The 21,275-nt window shown below is 41.2% G+C and overlaps 1 pseudogene; it reads right to left on the bottom strand.

Annotated features, from left to right (window-relative positions):
- Positions 1-15,616: 15,616 nt before the first annotated feature.
- Positions 15,617-16,325, bottom strand: LOC110529001 (ubiquitin-ribosomal protein eL40 fusion protein pseudogene; annotated as a pseudogene).
- Positions 16,326-21,275: the final 4,950 nt, after the last annotated feature.

Genomic DNA, 21,275 nt, shown 5'->3' with positions numbered 1-21,275 from the left:
CAACTGAAGATGAGAAACAACTGCAGTTCTCCCAATCAGTGTTGTCGATCAGTCTTAAAAACAGACAAGGACACTAACTCCCCTAACTTTCAAATCTTCTGAAGTATGTTCTAATGTTAATGATGAACAGTGGTTAAACAATGTTTCACTATTATTTGGCCTCTATCCCCCATAGTGTAGTCAGTGCCTCTGAGGAAACATTCAAACATAACTGCAGTGGGGATAAGTGATCAAGCTTGATGGTAGAAGAGGACATGGCCAATGACAATTAAACATTTTTGTAGGCCATCTTACTTTCTAAGACACAGACGGATATACAGTATAACGACCCTCACTCTTTCCTAATACACACAAGCACACACACACACACACACTGATCAGAACATCACAGTCCAGCACATAAAAAAATATGCATTTTACTTATAAAATTCAAACATGCAAATTTGTGAGTTTGGCTATAAGCATTTGTTATTTGATCATGATTACACAGGCAGGTTGCTAGCCTCCGGGTGCATTTTTCGACGGTTGTCAAATATGCCGTTTCATTCTGAACATCTCCAAAAAATGTCAAACTGTTTATGGTAAACGATTGTACAGTAATAGACCATGTCAACATTTTGTCAACTATTCATGATTTAGGCCTACTATATCCCAGTTGTACAATCAAATGATTATCTTAAGCACAAATGTATACAGTACAGTAAGTTATGAAATAACACATATGGAATCATGTAGTTACCAAAAAAGTGTTAAACAAATCAAAATATATTTTATATTTGAGATTCTTCAAATAGCCACCCTTTTCCTTAATGACTGCTTTGCACACTCTTGGCATTCTCTCAACCAGCTTCACCTAGAATGCTTTTCCAACAGTCTTGAAGGAGTTCCCACATATGCTGAGCACTTGTTGGGTGATCTAACTTCACTCTGCGGTCCAGCTCATCCCAAACCATCGCAATTTGGTTGAGGTTGGGGGATTGTGGAGGCCAGGTCATCTGATGCAGCACTCCATCACCCTCCTTCTTGGTCAAATAGCCCTTACACAGCCTGGAGGTGTGTTGGGTCATTGTCTTGTTGAAAAACAAATGATAGTGGGACTAAGGCCAAGCCAGATGGGATGATGTATCATCCTGTGGTAGCCATGCTGGTTAAGTGTGCCTTGATTTCGAAATAAATCACAGACAGCATCACCAGCAAGCACCCCCACACCATAACACCTCCTCCTCCATGCATTACGGTGGGAAATACACATGCGGAGATTGTCCATTCACCCACATCACATCTCACAAAGACACGGCAGTTGGAACAAAACCAATGGATACATTTAAAGTAATGATTAAATGTTGTTTCTCTTTGCTCATTTGTGCTGTTCTTGCCATAATATGGACTTGGTCTTTTACCAAATAGAGCTATGTTCAGTATACCCCCCTACCTACACAACTGATTGGCTGAAACACATGAAGAAGGAAAGAAATTCCACGAATGTACTTTTAAGAAGGCACACCTCTTAAGTGAAATGCATTCCAGGTGACTACCTCATGAAGCTGGTTGAGAGAATGCCAAGAGTGTGCAAAGCTGTCATCACGGCAAAGGATGGCTATTTGAAGAATCACAAATCTCAAATATATTTTGATTTGTTTAACACTTTTTTGGTTACTACATGATTCCATATGTGTTATTTCATAGTTTTGATGTTGTCACTGTTATTATACAATGTAGAAAATAGGAAAATAAGGAAAAACCCTTCCATGACTAGGTGTTCTAAAACTTTTGACCGGTGGTGTATAATGGGCTCAGGTTAACTACACTATAAGTTTAGCTTCAGGATAAATGCAGTCTCTAGGCAACAAGCATCATGTTTAGGGTAGTTGTTAAAAAGTAGACTCAGTGAAATGATGTTGACACAAGCATCACCTCAGATATTGAGATGCTCAAGATGCAACACTTTGCTCTCACAGTCACACACAGTATCTGTGCATGTGCACAGGTTCCCTTCACGCTCTTACAGAGTGTGAGCCATGGGACCAAAACAACGTAGAAATTGAGACTTGCGCTTCAACGCTCTTAGTTGTTGAGGAAATTGACCCACTATGCTGTTTACTTTCTGCTTCTATGTCATATCGAGTCTACCTTTAAGCACAGTATCTAGATCGTGACTCAACTGTTTTTCCTGTACTATACCAGTGGACTGTAAAGCCCAGACCTGGGTTCAAATAGCATTTGCCCTAGCCTGCCTGAGTGCCAAGATGGTGTGGATGGCAGTTTTGGGACTTTTCTATTGGTCCATTAAGCCAGGCAAGGTCAGTTACAGTATTTTAAATGATTTTAAATAGTATTTGAACCTGGTCTGGTAAAGCCTGTGTGTTAGTCTGTGTAACGCCATGCAACTATAGAAACAATATGCTAATCCGTGAACTGCTAATCTCTAGCGCAAGATCATGTCCATAATATTAATTTGAATTGTAGAGAGTGGGGTGCATATGGGTGCTTTTGTGATGCTTAAAATCCTGCCATGGAATCCTCCCAAACCCCTAACCCAAATTAACCACATGCTTAGGAGCATTAAAAGACTAAACCTCAACCATTTTAAGGATTAGGGCAATATGTAGTTAGAATCAGATTGGATAATCAGTCGCCAGGCAGCCATACACAATGTCACCGGCTGGACCTGACAGATTGGTCTAATGATTGGGATTGATGCACTTTTCCAATGATATTCATGTGCCAAGTGGACAGACAGCAGAGGAAAGGTTGACATAATGGGATTTCTGCACCGCTTCACCTGGGCTCTCCACTGGGGCATTCCCTGCATTCGGTTGGTTTAACACAATCTACATAGTTTCCTCTCTGAAGATTAAGTTGCACCGTGATAAACTGTGATAAGTAGATCCCCCTTGTTTATGTTACAGTATATGACACTACACACTGACTCATTAGGGTTAGGCAGGCAAGGAAATACAAGCAGACTGTATTTGATGAGCTGATTTTGGTGTCAGAAGGGATTCAAGAAACTAAAATAAGGAAGTTGTATCTGTGTGCGTCAGTAAACGATGGCCTCCAATCTCAAAGGTTAAATATGACTTATCAAAACATATTTCCCAGAACCCCTTGCTTCCATGGAAAGTCTGGCATGGCTAAATGATCATTGGAGTTTGTGTCATCATCCATGCGCCTCGGCAAACTGCGGAGGGCGGTCTGAGTCACAGAGCTTGTTAACCCTCCACAGATAAATAGTTCTCCCCTGAGAGCTCTTCCTTCGCCCAAGCTAGCTAACACGTCCCAGATGTCCTCACGCCAGACATTCATGCACATACATGTGATGTGCGTGACACAGAACAGTACATAACTGTCACCGCAGCCTATATATGTCCCACAACTGAATGGTTAATTAGCTCCTTTTGTGTGCACAGTCACACAAACAATGAAAAAAGCCCTGTGGCAGCTTACTATTGAGGTTACCCAATAACCCGGCTGTCCTCAGCACTCCTCATAACAGTTAGCGTTGTGGGGAGGGGTGGAGCAGCATTTGTACGCTGTTCAATAAAGAGTCATTCATGTCATGTTGTTTTGGCTGTCAGAGTGGCTGAGAGGCAGATTGATTTGTACCTTATCTTCTCAGTCATTTATTTGTTTATTAGGATCCCCATTAGCTTTTTCAGAGGCAGCAGCTACTCTTCCTGGGGTCCACACAAAACACACAACATGACAAGTAATAAAACAATGGTACACTGTTAAGGAGGACAATCACACAAATTTAAAATACGATATACAAACAAAACAAAATAATAAAAATGTGTGTGTCTGTGTGCTCCCGCCGTTCCATGAGATGTCATTAAATCTTTTTTTGAAAGGTCATTTTGCTGTTTGGTTGAGTAATTGGTTCCAGTCAAGTCAATACTGATCTATAGATTTTGTATTCTTTTTTTTATTGAATTACACAAGTCAGTTAAGAACAAATTCTTATTTTCAATGATGGTCTAGGAACAGTGGGTTAACTGCCTTGTTCAGGGGCAGAACGACTGATGTTTTACCTTGTCAGCTCGGGGATTTGATCTTGCAACCTTTTGCTTACTACTCCAATGCTCTAACCATGTAGATCACTGAACTTTACAGAATTATTTGAAGTTCTTATGGTCCGATAGAGACAAGTGGCTTTTTTATGCTTTCATGAATATACAGGGAGCTGAATTAGAATACTCCAACAACCCACATTTCCAAAGAACCCACATTTTAAAATGTTGTTCTGTAGGACAAAAGTATCATCCCAATTACACCGTCATACTGTAGTGTCTTCCAATGCACTCTAGATATGGATTCCTCATATTAAATACAGTGAGTCACACACACAGCATTCATAAAGTAATGACAAACATGTTTAATGCATCCACTATGGTAGATTCGCCTTCAAGGGTACCTACAATTAATATGTTGGATTTACAGTCGTATTTATAGTTTGACTCCGTCATTGGCCATAACGTAGGAGATGGAGAACACAGCCTTATTTTTGTTGCCCTTGCCTGATGGTTTTGGCGAGCCTTAATAGCTGTTAGCAGTCAATAACAAACAGTTTCCAGCTGTAGCACTGCAGTCAGGCTGCCCCCTGACCCAGACAACATACACATTTATAGCTATCAATTATTGACTTTTTTCACCTCATCTGATAATGATTGTAAAAGCATCTGCAGTCAGTCATTGTTTTCTTTTTTTCCTGCCGCAAGGTTAAGTTAGAGTGCAGTGCAGATAGAGAGGGTTGTTGTTGTGGTGGGGGTGAGCTATCAGCTAATTTCACTTAAAGCGTGGAGTGAGTGGATTGCCCTCAAGTACACATACAATTGTGAGTAGGCTTACACTTGAGTTAGCCCAGAGAAATATACTATAATCTTTGTCCTCTTCTAGTATCTCAGGAACCTTAAGAAAATAAGACAACCTCACCACCTCATCTCTTCACCACCTCACCTCTTCACCACCTCACCTCTTCACTGCCTCACCACTTCACCTCTTCACCTCTTCACCTCTTCACCATATGAATTATCCTCTGCACCTTATATACCTTAATTTGATGGTCATTTTCCCAGACAAAACGCAAATGCTGTTAAAGAAAAAAAAATCGCAGCACCTTTTAAACAATCGGCCAATATCATGCCTGGCTGTGGATGCACGCCGCTGATTAAGTGTTTCAGCAGACGTAAGCTGTATTCCAGACATTCCCAACAGGGGTTACAGTGTATTATTCTAGCCTGGATGAGATGGGGAAATGGTGAGAAAGAGGAGAGTACTACACTGTTTGTTAAAACTGTTTGTAGTGTAGCACTCTGTATTGCTGTCCTATATACAGCCTTCATGGGCTGTATATAGGCTGTGTCCTAAATAACACCCTATTCCCTACATAGAGCACTACTTTTGATCAGACCCTAGGGAATAGGGTGCCATTTGGGACAAATACTTAGTATATTATACAGTAGATCCAGGGAAGGAAGAAAGCATTGAGCTGGATCATTGCAGCCGATAGTTTTTCTCCCTCTCGCTGTGAGGCACTGATGCACCGCCATGTCAATTATTTACCTCTGTGTACACACACACGCACACACACACACACTCTATAGGCTACAGTACACTGAAACACATAGACATCGAGCAACACAACCCCCTCTTATCCCTTCCTACACACATCCCCCCACCAGCGATGTCTCGTCCTCAAGGGAGGTTCAAGGGAGGTTACAGGGGGAGTCAGTCTTATTTTCAGCCTCATTAACTCTGGAGGCAGGCCTCCACTGTGGCTAATCCACCTTCCCAACCTGCCAGGGCACACTACGAAAATCTATTCTATAAATGCTAACAAAATATTCATACATCGAACAGGGAAAGAGAGACAGAGCTGCTGCTAGGTAGACCGTTAAGGCTATAGCCTGTTAACCTGAGCTCAGTCACAGCTCCCGATAGAAAGGCTACAGTAAGCCCATAGACTTTCATTCTGTGGTTTGCTACTGATTGTGTCAGTGTCTCAATGAATGTTTTAACAAGATTGCTGCCAAACCAAGATGCATCCTAAATGGAACCCTATTACCTATATAGTGCACTACTTTTGATCAGAACTCTATAGGCACTGGACTGGTCAAAAGTAGTGCACTATGTAGGGAATGAGGTGCAATTTGGGACAAAGCCCATATGACCAGATCAATGGTAAATAATGTACCAGTGAATGGATGGAGTTGTTTCACCCTAACAGGTGTGAAAAGCTATTTGGAGACTCTATTAGATTTATTTTATTCAGTTCAGTCTGGTATGAGAACGGTAGCCCCTATCTAAAAAAGCATGGTGTCTGTGGAAAGCGGAGTATCTTGGATATTGATGGGTGCCTTCAAATCTATGATATGACTTACTACCATATGTGGGCAAAATCACTCATAAGTGCAGGCCGAGCCAATGACCTCATTTCAAGATGGCTGCTACCTACGTTCCGTTTAGTGTTGTGAAGCATAAACGAAATAAACACGGAATATGTTGATACACCCCAAAAGCCAGGACTCCGCAGATCATGAGGATATCTTATTTGTCTGCCTGTGACCTACCGTTATAGATCACCATCATCTTACAAGGTAAGCTTGAATTCATATTTAATTTAATTTATTGACTCTATTTCTTGAACTGCATTGTTGGTTAAGGGCTTATAAGTAATTACATATGAATAGCAGTTACTTTTGGGAATGTCTATTTAGGTGGAAATCTACATTTTGCCATTACATTTAAGAGGTTAATTAAGAAGAAATCTTCAGCCCTGTTACGCTCAATCAATCAATCAAATGTATTTATAAAGCCCTTTTTACATCTGCCGATGTCACAAAGTGCTGTACAGAACCCTGTTACGGTCAACCCTGTTACTTTATTTGGCACTTAATAGGCCCTTAACATAGTCCTTTATTTTTTTTAACCCCTTGAGATGGAAAAAATTGTTTTTATGAAGTTGAACATGTGCTCTTTATGACAGAATTATGACATTTTGTGAACTCTAAAGTTTCTTTTGACCAAGTTACACTTCTCAAAAGGCACCGAATTGGTGGAACGACCCAAATGCAATCAGACAAAGCTAAAGGCTGTAAAGCCAAAGTTAATGTAACATTTGTGCCAGACAGTTAAAGAAAACCTTTATTGTACTGACCCAATCGAATGTCTATTCACATTACATTGCACATGCAGCAGGTATTTACAGGTGGTACGTCATCTTTATGGCGGCAGGACTACACTAATTCATGGGTGTAAATTATAGTCCTCTCAGCGGACCCTTCCAGTTCATTACTTAAAGGATAGACAGACATATTGTTCACTAAAGGACAATGCGTAAAATGCTATAGATGCAGTCACAATGCATGATAATACTTGTCAAAAACATGTATGACACCTTTGTAGAGTCTGTAGTAGTGTCTGTGATATATTCCTGGCGACAAATCCATTTTACCCTCTGGGGGTCAATAAAGTTTTATTAATTCAATCATGACTCATCATTATTCTGAGAGTTTTCTCAGCCATTTTAAGTCTGTTGAAAAATGACTTGATGAAATGACCCAAAGTATAAAGATATGAAGAAACAGTATATATTCTTAGACCTGCTTTTAACAAGTAAAACTGTTAAAAGCAGTATGTTATAATGTTAGAACCTGTGCCTCTACAAGTAATAATGCACTTTAAATGCATTTATTGAAGTGTGACCAAATGGAATAGGGTGCCATTTGGGACATATACACTGTATCACGGCCACATACACTGTACCACGGCCACAGGGCATTGGGAGGGCTAAAGACCAAGCTGGTCGACACTCCGATCGGGCCTGAACTTCACATCAGAGTGGCTCTCGCAGCATGGGGTTCCGATGAGTACTTTATCAGGGCTATCTGTGGTGGCCTGGCCTATCGTTGGCATTTCACATGTGGCTACGTGCACAGCAGGTTGTCTCTGCCTTTAGAGAGCCTCTGACGCAGCAGCCAGCAGCCAGCAGTCAGCCTAGAGCCCAGTGACATCAACAGCCCTGCCAGAGGTACAGCACTGACAGCTTTGACTCCAGTTAGGACACGAGTGACTAGTCTTGCGTTGCCATACCTCCAAGACATGACCAAAAAAAACAACAATCACCATAACCACCAGTCATGGTGATGAGTATAGAATCAGTATGATAGAGGTAGACCAGTCATGGTAATGAGTATAGAATCAGTATGGTAAAGGTATACTAGTCATGGTAATGAGTATAGAATCAGTATGGTAAAGGTATACTAGTCATGGTAATGAGTATAGGATCCGTATGATAGAGGTAGGCCAGTCATGGTGATGAGTATAGAATCAGTATGATAGAGGTAGACCAGTCATGGTAATGAGTATAGAATCAGTATGATAGAGGTAGACCAGTCATGGTAATGAGTATAGAATCAGTATGGTAAAGGTATACTAGTCATGGTAATGAGTATAGGATCCGTATGATAGAGGTAGGCCAGTCATGGTAATGAGTATAGAATCAGTATGATAGAGGTAGACCAGTCATGGTAATGAGTATAGGATCAGCATGATAGAGGTATACTAATCATGGTAATGAGTATAGGATCCGTATGATAGAGGTAGGCCAGTCATGGTAATGAATACACTGATAGGGTTCTACCAAGAACCGATTTGATATGAATAACCCTTTTTGGAAGACAAGGGTTTTTTGTAAGGCTAAGGGTTCTACCTAGAACATTTAACATCCTAAGAACCATTTTTGGAAGAACCATTTTTGATTAAAGCAAGGACTCGTTGAAGGCAAGAAACATTCTTTGTAAGGCAAGAATGGTTCTACATACAGCCATATATCATAATTCCCAGCATGCTCTATTGCAGGGTGATTTTCAGAATTGTTTCAATATCTGTGTTTTTGCTTATACTTTTTATTCGGAATGTATTCAGACCCCTTTATTTGTTCCACATTTTGTTGTGTTGCAGCCTGGTTTTAAACTGATTTAATTGAGATGTTTTGTCACTGGCCTAGACGCAATACTCCATAATGTAAAAACGGAATTAGGCTTTTTGAAATGTATACAAATTAATTAAATGAAAAGCTGAAATGTTTTGAGTCAGTAAATATTCAACCCCTTCTTTATGGCAAGCCTAAATAACCAGTTAAATGTATCTAAATGTAATCCAGTGGAGGCTCCTCAGAGGAGGAAGGGGAGAACCATCCTCCTCAGGGAATTTCATAAAAATTATATGGTAAAACATGAAAAAGTTATCATTTTTAGATAAAACTATTCAAAATATTTTAACGTTTTCAAATAATTTATTAAAACACTGTTTTGCAATGAAGGTCTACAGTAGCCTCAACAGCACCAGTTTCCATCCTCCTCTTGGTACATTGACTTCAATACTGAACATAGGAGGCTCTTGGTTCTCACCCCCTTCCATAGACTTACACAGTAATTATGAAGTCCTCCAGAAGTAGTCCTCCAACCTATCAGAACTCTTGCAGCATTAACTGACATGTTGTCCACCCAATCAAATGAATGAATCTAATGAGAATGAGTCTAGTACTAGTATGAATCTAGTACTGAAAGCATAAGCTACAGCTAGCTAACACTGCAGTGCATGAAATGAGGTGAGTAGTTGACTCAAAGAGAGAGAACGACAATAGTTTTCAACAAATTAATTTCTTCAAAAATGAAAGAGAAGCAAGAGAGAGAGAGAGATTTCGTCATAAAAAAATGTCACTATGAGTATCCAACACAACACTTCCAAGTTAATGTAAGCTTTTGGTTGTATTAATTTATTGCCACCTGGGCGCGCCAGCGCAATAGGCAAGGGTGTTGCACACTGTAACTTCACTGCATGAATGTAGTGGGTTTACTTACGCATTAGTTCTATTAGCTATGTTATTTTAGCTAATATGGGGACAACGATGTAGGCTGTGTGTAGCGGTTATGAAATGGTTTGGCTTGGAAAGTTTTTTTCGCCTGGTCACATACAGCTGATGTGGTGTTCATTGAAGTCCACAAACGAAGGGAAAAGGTGAGAGGAGGAGAGTGCATAGAGGGTAGAATGAATACAACGTGGCTGCTATGATCAGGGGTGTATTCTCTCCTCCGATTTGGTTGAAAAACATTTCTTAAATGGAAGCAAACAGAACAGGGATAAAAATAACGGAATTTGTCCAATCGAAACTCTTGTTTGCAACTGTTGGACTAATGATTACACCCTAGATAAGCTAGATGCAGGCAAGAGTGTGAAAGGCGGTATTAAATGTGTCACTGTCTCTCCATGTGTCACTGTCTGTCATCTCAAATTTTTCTCTCGACCTGTGTGCACCTACATTGTAAAATTTCATTAATAGGCAAGGGTGTTGCAACCTCATGATGGGCAAAGGGAAAATTTGAGTATCATGTAGTAGCCTAAACTTATCAATGTTATATTTAACTGGGTGAATGGAATATGAATGACAGTCATCCAACATGCTGTAAAAGAAATAAGGCCATGCAAATTTAAAAAAGCATCATTCTCCCTCATCAAAAACAGCACTGACCGCCACTGATGTAATCACAAAAGTAATTATTTATTATGAGAGGGCCATAAACAATAACTAATAATGCCAAGAAAGGTTAAACTCCAAAAAGGTTAAACTCCACAATACTAACCTAATTGACAGAGGGAAAAGAAGGAAGCCTGTTCATAACACAAATATTCCAAAACATGTATCCTGTTTGCAACAAGGCACTAAAGTAATACTGCAAAAAATGTGGCAGAGCAATTCACTTTTTGTCCTGAATATAAAGCATTATGTTTGGGGCAAATCCAATACAACACATCACTCAGTACCATTCTCCATATTTTCAAGCATGGTGGTGGCTGCATCATGTTATGGGTATGCTAGTAATCGTTAAGGACTGGGGAGTTTTTCAGGATAAAAAATAAATGGAATGGAGCTAAGCACAGGCAAAATTCTAGAGGAAAACCTGGTTCAGTCTACTTTCCACCAGACACTGGGAGATTAATTCAATACAAGGCCAAATCTACATTGAAGTTGCTTACTAAGAAGACAGTGAATGTTCATGAGTGGCCTAGTTACAGTTTTTACTTCAATCTACTTGAAAATCTATGGCAAGACCTGGAAATGGTTGTCTAGCAATGATCAACGACTTGAAAATGGGTGTCTAGCAATGATCAACGACCTGAAAATGGGTGTCTAGCAATGATCAACGACCTGAAAATGGGTGTCTAGCAATGATCAACGACCTGAAAATGGGTGTCTAGCAATGATCAACGACCTGAAAATGGGTGTCTAGCAATGATCAACAAGCAATTTGACAGAGCTTGAAGAATATTGAAAGGAATAATGGGCAAATGTTGCACAATTTTTTTATTTGTTTTAACTAGGCAAGTCAGTTAAGAACAAATTCTTGTTTTCAATGACGGCCTAGGAACAATGGGTTAACTGTTCAGGGGCAGAACGACAGATTTGTACCTTGTCAGCTCTGGGATTTGAACCTGCAACCGGTCACTAGTCCAACACTCTAACCACTAGGCTACCCTGCCGCCACATGCTGAGGTGGAACGCTCCTACAGACTTAACAAGAAAAACTCACAGCTGTAATCGCTGCCAAACGTGCTTCTATAAAGTATTGACTCAGGGGTGTGAATACTTATGTAAATTTGATATCTGTATTTTATATTCAATACATTTTGTTAATCTTTAAAAACATGTTTTCACTTTTTCATTATGGGGTATTGTGTGTAGATTGGTGAGAACAAAAATCTATTGAATCAAGTTTGATTTCAGGCTGTAACACCACAAAATGTGGACTAAGTCAAGGGGGATGAATACATTGTGAAGGCATTGATTATTTGATTAAATAAATAACAACATACATTTTTCTAATGTGGCCTATAAACTTTTAACTAGGCTCTCAAAGAAAGGCCTTAAATTATTATTGAAATTATTGTCATAAATCATTACATTTTAAAGGTTAATAAGGCTCGTAGAACCGTTCATAGACGATTCTAGGAAGAACCCTCCAAAGATAAAATGGTTCTCGGTAGATCCCTTCATAGAGGGTTCTATAAAGAACCTTTAAATGATAAAATTATTCTTGGTAGATCCCTTCATAGAAGGTTCTAGGGAGAACAATATACAGGGGTTCTATGAAGAACTCTACATAGACGGTTCTAGGTAGAACCCTTTACAAAAAGGGTTCCCCTATGACCCTCAAACTCAACTATGGACCTCGAAGCCAGTTCCACTGCATTTTTTCATTGTTCCCCCTCGAACAAAAATACTAATTTAGACCTGAGACACCAGGTGGGTGCAATTACTTATCAGGTAGAACAGAAAACCAGCAGGCTCCAGACCTCATAGGATAAGAGTTAACTCCTGCCCTATGGGGACAAACCGAAGAACCCTATACGGTTCTATTTAGCAACTTTTTTTCTAAGAGTCTACAGGCCAGTCATGGTAATGAGCATTTAAAAAAAAATGTTTTAACCTTTTTAACTAGGCAAGTTAGTTAAGAACAAATTCTTATTTTCAATGACGGCCTAGGAACAGTGGGTTAACTGCCTTGTTCAGGGGCAGAACGACAGATTTTTACCTTGTCAGCTCGGGGATTCGATCTATCAGCATGATAGATGTAGGCCAGTCACTGTAATGAGTATATGATCAGCATGATAGATGTAGGCCAGTCACTGTAATGAGTATAGGATCAGCATGATAGATGTAGGCCAGTCACTGTAATGAGTATAGGATCAGCATGATAGATGTAGGCCAGTCACTGTAATGAGTATAGGATCAGCATGATAGATGTAGGCCAGTCACTGTAATGAGTATATGATCAGCATGATAGATGTAGGCCAGTCACTGTAATGAGTATAGGATCAGCATGATAGATGTAGGCCAGTCACTGTAATGAGTATAGGATCAGCATGATAGATGTAGGCCAGTCACTGTAATGAGTATAGGATCAGCATGATAGATGTAGGCCAGTCACTGTAATGAGTATATGATCAGCATGATAGATGTAGGCCAGTCACTGTAATGAGTATAGGATCAGCATGATAGATGTAGGCCAGTCACTGTAATGAGTATAGGATCAGCATGATAGATGTAGGCCAGTCACTGTAATGAGTATAGGATCAGCATGATAGATGTAGGCCAGTCACTGTAATGAGTATAGGATCAGCATGATAGATGTAGGCCAGTCACTGTAATGAGTATATGATGCAAAAGAGAGAAAGAGAAAGAAAAAAAGAAAAAGAAAAAGAAAAAAGAAAGAAAGAAAGAAAGAAAGAAAGAAAGAAAGAAAGAAAGAAAGAAAGAAAGAAAGAAAGAAAGAAAGAAAAGAAGAGGCACTGTAGTGAGGGAGCGAGAGAGCTTTGGCAATATGTTTCAATACGTTTTGGCAATATGTACGTTGTTATGTCATGCTAATGAAACAGAGAGACAGAGATGGTTGGAGTCCTGCTCTGCTCAGTGAGGCTGCAGGGGGAGGGGGGGAGGGGGGGGGGGGGAGGAGATGGTGCAGGGATGAACCAGGGAATGTTTGGCAGATTTTCAAATAGGGTAAGAAATAAGCCTTTAACTCATTCTGATGACTGAAGGCAGGCAGAGACTCATCTTGGATTCAGACTCTCCTGAGTCTTTGTATTAAAGGGAGGGTGTCCTCCTCTCACTCCTATCACCTCAGGTCTACTTGTATCTTTAGTTACTTTTGAACTTCGGTAACAAAATGGAAACTTTGAGCAAGTGAAACGTCTTCTTTTGAGTCATGCCTCTAATATAATTTATTGTCTGAATGCATGCTTTTTGTCATTGAGTAAAGCGTAGCATCTTTTGTATTGCATTAGGGTTTATGAAGTAGAGGTTATTGTAGTAAACGTAAGACTTATTTGAAATGTGAGTATCCCTTCAAGACAGACTTATTTTTTTCTTATACCACTTGATATAGTACTGTATGCCGTTCATACGTACGTTATCTCAGACAGCACTGGCCTGATTTTGACCTAACTTGGGTAAATGATGCATCTTGCCATAGATATCTGGCATTTACAAAATTACACTGATTGGCCCAAGGCAGGAGCTATAGTAATTAACTGAACTTTGCGAATCACACCAGAGAGTAAGCGGTGAAGCGAGGGGGATATCTGGGCCCAAAATCTGTCTTCTCCAGCAGGTGGCGTTTTTTCTTTGGCACATGACATGGAGTACAGGGAGTGGATTAGCTAAAGAGACTGCAGGGCTCAACTTTCAACATTCTTTATGCTCTATATTCACTGTAAATTCACACAGTTAGGCCTAAACTGTATTTCTAAAAACAATATTTCTTTTTTTACCTTACTTTAACTAGGCGAGTCAGTTAAGAACAAATTCTTATTTACAATGACGGCCTACCCCAGCTAAACCAGGACAACGCTACTCTATCGGACTCCCAATCACAGCTGGTTGTGATACAGCCTGGAATCGAACCAGGGTCTGTAGTGACACCTCTAGCACTGAGATGCAGTGCCTTAGACCACTGTACCACTCGGGAGCCATGTAAAGAATACATTATTTCATTAGTGGAGTGATTACCCCATTGTGGTAAACAATGCAGAGGAGCAACCTCATGCTTCAGCCATGTAGCCACCAGGCTGCATTAGATAGGTGATCGTTCTTCAGCCATGTAGCCACCAGACTGCATTAGATAGGTGATCGTTCTTCAGCCATGTAGCGACCAGGCTGCATTAGATAGGTGATCGTTCTTCAGCCATGTAGCCACCATGCTGCATCATACAGGTGACCATGCTTCAGCCATGTAGCCACCAGGCTGCATTAGATAGGTGATCGTTCTTCAGCCATGTAGCCACCATGCTGCATCATACAGGTGACCATGCTTCAGCCATGTAGCCACCATGCTGCATCATACAGGTGACCATGCTTCAGCCATGTAGCCACCATGCTGCATCATGCAGGTGACTATGCTTCAGCCATGTAGCCACCATGCTGCATCATACAGGTGACCATGCTTCAGCCATGTAGCCACCATGCTGCATCATGCAGGTGACCATGTTTCAGCCATGTAGCCACCATGCTGCATCATACAGGTGACCATGCTTCAGCCATGTAGCCACCATGCTGCATCATACAGGCGACCATGCTTCAGCCATGTTGACGCCATGCTGCATCATACAGGCGACCATGCTTCAGCCATGTAGCCACCATGCTGCATCATACAGGCGACCATGCTTCAGCCATGTTGACGCCATGCTGCATCATACAGGCGACCATGCTTCAGCCATGTAGCCACCATGCTGCATCATACAGGCGACCATGCTTCAGCCATGTTGACGCCATGCTGCATCAGCCAGGTGATCATTCTTATTGCTAAAATAGCATCAATATGTTATCGGGCTCATTTCTGGGTGAGAATATTACATTTTAAATGGTTTAATAAAAGCTATCTGTCATCGTTGAGAGATGGTTTTATTTTTGTTTTCCAAACAATCAGTGTAAATATCAGATCTTATGGTTGGTTATAATATAAGGTATTTGCCCAGACTGTAAATGAAGCGCTGCATCATTCATGGGGGGTGACATATTTACTGTTGTATTGTTGAGCTTTGGTGTTTCTTCATTTCTGCCATATTGCCTTCAAATATTTGGCACAATGAGTCCTATACATTCTAGCCAACACACTGTATTGACAGTTTCATGACCACTAACTTCTATATCCTCACCCATATGCCTATCTTCCTGTTGTATCTCATTCCATTCCAAATTAAGTTATATTTTGTACTTCACATTTTTTGACAGTTTTGCATGTGTCCCACAGAAGCATCAAGTGAAATGTTTAATTCAGCTTCTTCTTGGGGCCCAGGTTGATGGCATGTCCTCACATCTTCTTGCGGCAGTTGACAGCATGAGAATGGAGGCGAGCGTAGCACTTGCGGCAGATCATTTTGTCTCAGTTGTCCTTCTGGGACAGCTGATGGCTCAAGAGATGGCTCGATGATGCCTCCACGCAGACACAGCACAAAATGCAGGGTGCTCTTTCTGGATGTTGTAGTGTGACAAGGTGCGACCATCTTCAAGCTATTTGCCAGTGAAGATCAGACCCTGCTGATTAGGATGAATACCTTCCTTACCCTGGATCTTGGCCTTGACATTTTCAATAGCATCGCTGGGCTCAACCTCAAGGGTGATGTTTTTTTCCGTCAACGTCTTCACAAAGATCTGCATCTTGGCAGGCCAGCCGCTAGCTGAGCCTCAACATATGTTTTGAACTCAAATTCCAGTAGCGCATTCGATAATTTTCCTAAGAAATTCTTCTGAATAATACATGTCCTTTTAAACAGAAAAACACAAAAGGAGACTGAGTAGTAGGAGGATGATAATTCCTGGGGAAGTTAGACCAGCACAACAGGCTCCCTGGAGACCAAACTGATGTTTACATTTGAGCTGCATCAAAGACATGTCACAGCACATGCCAGTGATGCCACTGAGCCCCAGGAAGGAAGGCCTGCCTAGCTTGTCACAGAAACGTCTTCTCAGGTTTGTTGCTTGACGGTGCTAAATTCATTAATGAGAAAGAATGAGCTGATTTGAGGAGAAGATTAGACAAGGACTTCCTTGTTGGAAATCGTATGACTTTTTAAACAAGGTTTCAGGATAGACACTTCGCTCTATGTGAGCTTTTGAGGTTTTTCTAAATGAACCTGTGAATAAATGTGGCCTATGTGGCCTGTGAATAAATATTGGTAAGATTAATATGAAAGAGAGAACATTAGCTATATAAGTACAATATACAGTATATTAGGGGTCCCCAATAAGTGGCCTTTCAGCAGGATAATAACCTAAATAAAACGCAAGGCCAAATCTACACTGAAGTTGCTTACCAAGAAGACAGTGAATGTTCCTGAGTGGCAGAGTTACAGTTTTGACTTAAATCTGCTTGAAAATATATGGAAAGACTTGAAATGATCAACAACAGAATTTTTGAAAAGAATAATGGACAAATAATGTACAATCCTGGTGTACAAAGAGACAAAGATTCACAGCTGTAATTGCTGCCAAAGATGATTCTAACAAGTATATACACTGCTCAAAAAAATAAAGGGAACACTAAAATAACACATCCTAGATCTGAATGAATGAAATATTCTTATTAAATACTTTTTTCTTTACATAGTTGAATGTGCTGACAACAAAATCACACAAAAATTATCAATGGAAATCAAATTTATCAACCCATGGAGGTCTGGATTTGGAGTCACACTCAAAATTAAAGTGGAAAACCACACTACAGGCTGATCCAACTTTGATGTAATGTCCTTAAAACAAGTCAAAATGAGGCTCAGTAGTGTGTGTGGCCTCCACGTGCCTGAATGACCTCCCTACAACGCCTGGGCATGCTCCTGATGAGGTGGTGGATGGTCTCCTAAGGGATCTCCTCCCAGACCTAAAGCATCCGCCAACTCCTGGAGAGTCTGTGGTGCAACGTGGCGTTGGTGGATGACTGACCCATGACTGACCCACCGCCAAACCGGTCATGCTGGAGGATGTTGCAGGCAGCAGAACGTTCTCCACGGCGTCTCCAGACTGTCACGTCTGTCACATGTGCTCAGTGTGAACCTGCTTTCATCTGTGAAGAGCACAGGGCGCAAGTGGCGAATTTGCCAATCTTGGTGTTCTCTGGCAAATGCCAAACGTCCTGCACGGTGTTGGGCTGTAAGCACAACCCCCACCTGTGGACGTCGTGCCCTCATACCACCCTCATGGAGTCTGTTTCTGACCTTTTGAGCAGACACATGCACATTTGTGGCCTGCTGGAGGTCATTTTGCAGGGCGCTGGCAGTGCTCCTCCTGCTCTTCCTTGCGCTAAGGCAGAGGTAGCGGTCCTGCTGCTGGGTTGTTGCCCTCCTACAGCCTCCTCCACGTCTCCTGATGTACTGGCCTGTCTCCTGGTAGCGCCTCCATGCTCTGGACATTATGCTGACAGACACAGCAAACCTTCTTGCCACAGCTCACATTGATGTGCCATCCTGGATGAGCTGCACTACCTGAGCCACTTGTGTGGGTTGTAGACTCCGTCTCATGCTACCACTAGAGTGAAAGCACCGCCAGCATTCAAAAGTGACCAAAACATCAGCCAGGAAGCATAGGAACTTAGAAGTGGTCTGTGGTTATCACCTGCAGAACCACTCCTTTATTGGGGGGGTCTTGCTAATTGCCTATCATTTTCACCTGTTTTCTATTCCATTTGCACAACAGCATGTGAAATGTATTGTCAATCAGTGTTGCTTCCTAAGTGGACAGTTTGATTTCACAGAAGTGTGATTGACTTGGAATTACATTGTGTTGTTTAAGTGTTCCCTTTATTTTTTTGAGCAGTGTATTTCATTTTCAACAAATTTGCAAAAATTTGTGTAGATGGGTGAGATTTTTTGTTGTTGATTTAATCCATTTTGAATTCAGGCTGTAACACAACAACATATGGAATAAGTCAAGGGGTATGAATACTTTCAGAATGCTCTGTATATTATTTTATTATAAGAAAATACATCATTGCTTATATCGGGCACGCTTTCAGGAGTTTAAACTCAGTTTAATGTGTCTCTTAACACAACACAAGAGACCATAGTGTCTTTACAGTACAGTGTTCCAGTATAATTGCATTGCCAGAGACAGATTCATCTACTGTATAAGCTCTTGGCTCTGAGTGGCGATGATAACACACAAACATTTCTTCGCATTAGTGTTAGAAAAATCTGCATATTGAGTATTGGTGTTGAAATAGCATCCCGTTAAAACAAGGAGCCCAGGATTAGACACGGGGCATTTTTCTTCATCTTCCTTTTCTTCTCACTTAGTCCCCCCCCCCCCCCCACTCCACTCACTCACTCACACACTCCCAAATGCAAATGAGCATGATACCCATGAAATTAAGATGCAGTTCCCCAGAGATAGACACACAGATTATGGCATACTGCGGGAATTTGGAGATATATATGTCATGGTGAGTCAAATTAATTTCACGATAGACTGAGACTTGAAACTATGTCATACCTCCATGTCTGGCATGTACATTGTGTTTCCATTAATTAGGTTTGCTGTATCGGAGGGGTAATAAATCACAAGTCCAGTCAGTTCCTCTTGTAATGAAGTCCCAGCCGCACCGCATGCCGCATCAGCAAAGCATTATTAGCCGTCTCGCAACGTTACAGTTTAAATGTACAGTACTGGTTAGAACAAATATATGTGCTGTATGTATAGGACCAAAGATACCGCTTTGTGGACCACACAAGAACCTCCTTGATACTTCCCTATGTGCTTTAAAACTAGAGAACCGGTTATATGTTATTCAGGTTCAGACCTGCTGCCCTGGCTGACTCCACACAGATTCAGCTGAGGTTAACCCTCCCTCTCTCTATCTCTATCCTTCTCTCTACACATACAGTGCATACGGAAAGTATTCATTTTTAAACATTTTGTTACGTTACAGCCTTATTCTAAAATTGATTAAATTAAAACATTTATTCATTTATCTACATACAATACCGCACAATGACAAAGCAAAAACATACATTTTATTCAGAGCCTTTGCTATGAGACTCGAAATGTAGCTCAGGTGCATCCTGTTTCCATTGATCATCCTTGCAATGTTTCTACAACTTGATTGGAGTCCACCTGTGGTAAATTTAATTGATCGGACATAATTTGGAAAGGCACACACCTGTCTATATAAGGTCCCACAGTTGACAGTGCATGTCAGAGCAAAAACCAAGCCATGAGGTCGAAGGAATTGTCCGTAGATCTCTGAGACAGGATTGTGTCGAGGCACAGATCTGGGCAAGGGTACCAAAAAAACTCTGTGAAGGCTTACCTACCAACAGGACAACAACCCTAAGCACACAGCCAAGATAAGGCAGGAGGGGCTTCGCGACAAGTCTCTGAATGTCCTTGAGTGGCCCAGCCAGAGCCCGAACTTGAACCTGATCGAACATCTCTGGAGAGACATGAAAATAGTTGTGCAGCGACGCTCCCCACCAACCTGACAGAGCTTGAGAGGATCTGAATGGGAGAAACTCCCCAAATACAGGTGTGCCAAGTTTGTAGCATCATACCCAAGAAGACTCGAGGCTGTAATCGCTACCAAAGATGCTTCAAAAAAGTACTGAGTAAAGGGTCTGAATACTTATGTAAATGTGATTTCAGTTTTTGTTCTTAGTCTTTTTGCAAAAAACTCTAAACCTGTTTTTCCATTGTCATTATGGGATATTGTGTGTAGATTGATGAGGGGGAAAAACTATTTAATCAATTTTAGAATAAGGCTGTAACGTAACAAAATGTGGAAAAAGTCAAGGGGTCTCAATACTTTCTGAATGCAATGTACCTCTCCTCTCTCTCCCCCTCTGTCTCTTTCTGTCTGTCTCTCTCTCCTCATGTCCATCACTCTGTCAAAGGTAATAATTATCTGTCTCTCGTTGCAGAACTGCTGAGAGATATGCCTGCAGGGCCTGTCTGGCTGAAATGTATGGCCCCTCTGTGGAAAAGTCACACAGAGACAGGCTTGCACCCGCCACCAAGCCTCCCAGACTCAGCCTTGCATTTAAATGGCAGTAAATCGGTACTAATTTTCCCAGTGTGTCATTTCCCCATGTAATGGTGTCTGATGGGAGCCGGTGTGATTTTACCGGCGGAGCTGTCAAGGCTGATTTACCCAACGCAGCACTGGAATACAGAGAGGAAGAGCTCTTCAAGCACCTGAGTGAAGGGTAGAAGACAGACTCCTCGGTTTTACCTACAGGAATGATTAAGTGCTGGGGAGATGTAGGTGGGAGAGGTGTCCTAGAAAGACCCCAGTCATATCTGCCTCTGTGAGATCATGGTTTAGGACAGTAGCTTTTCCTGACCACGCAACCTGACAAGTAAAATCTCTGGTCCCTAGTTATGGGGAATGCTGCACAACGGGGGTATTCATAGCTTTAGTGTCAGTTGCTAAATTGTCACCAAAGGGACATGTATATAGTAGTCATTCCTCCTGCCTAACAACAGTACATTGGCAGGCTGTAGGTTTCACAGATGACAGCTATTAAAGCAGGTATAACTGGAGGCAGAACAGAAGGCTGGTTTTAAATGTCAATGGTAGAAATCATTGAAGTGAAGATAAAGGTTGGGCACAAATTAAGTGAATGCACACTGCACTGTACAATGACATGCAATAAAAGGTCTCCGGTTATTTCCTTGCTCTTAACAGATACCTGCACTGTCTATGACAGTAGTAGTGACAAGTCATCAC

This window comes from Oncorhynchus mykiss, chromosome 7 (genome assembly GCF_057628025.1).
Source record: "Oncorhynchus mykiss isolate SJ-2025 chromosome 7, ASM5762802v1, whole genome shotgun sequence".
NCBI classification, from domain to species: domain Eukaryota; kingdom Metazoa; phylum Chordata; class Actinopteri; order Salmoniformes; family Salmonidae; genus Oncorhynchus; species Oncorhynchus mykiss.
The sequence above is the reverse complement of the archived record's forward strand: the minus strand, read 5'-3'. Positions and strand labels throughout refer to the sequence as shown.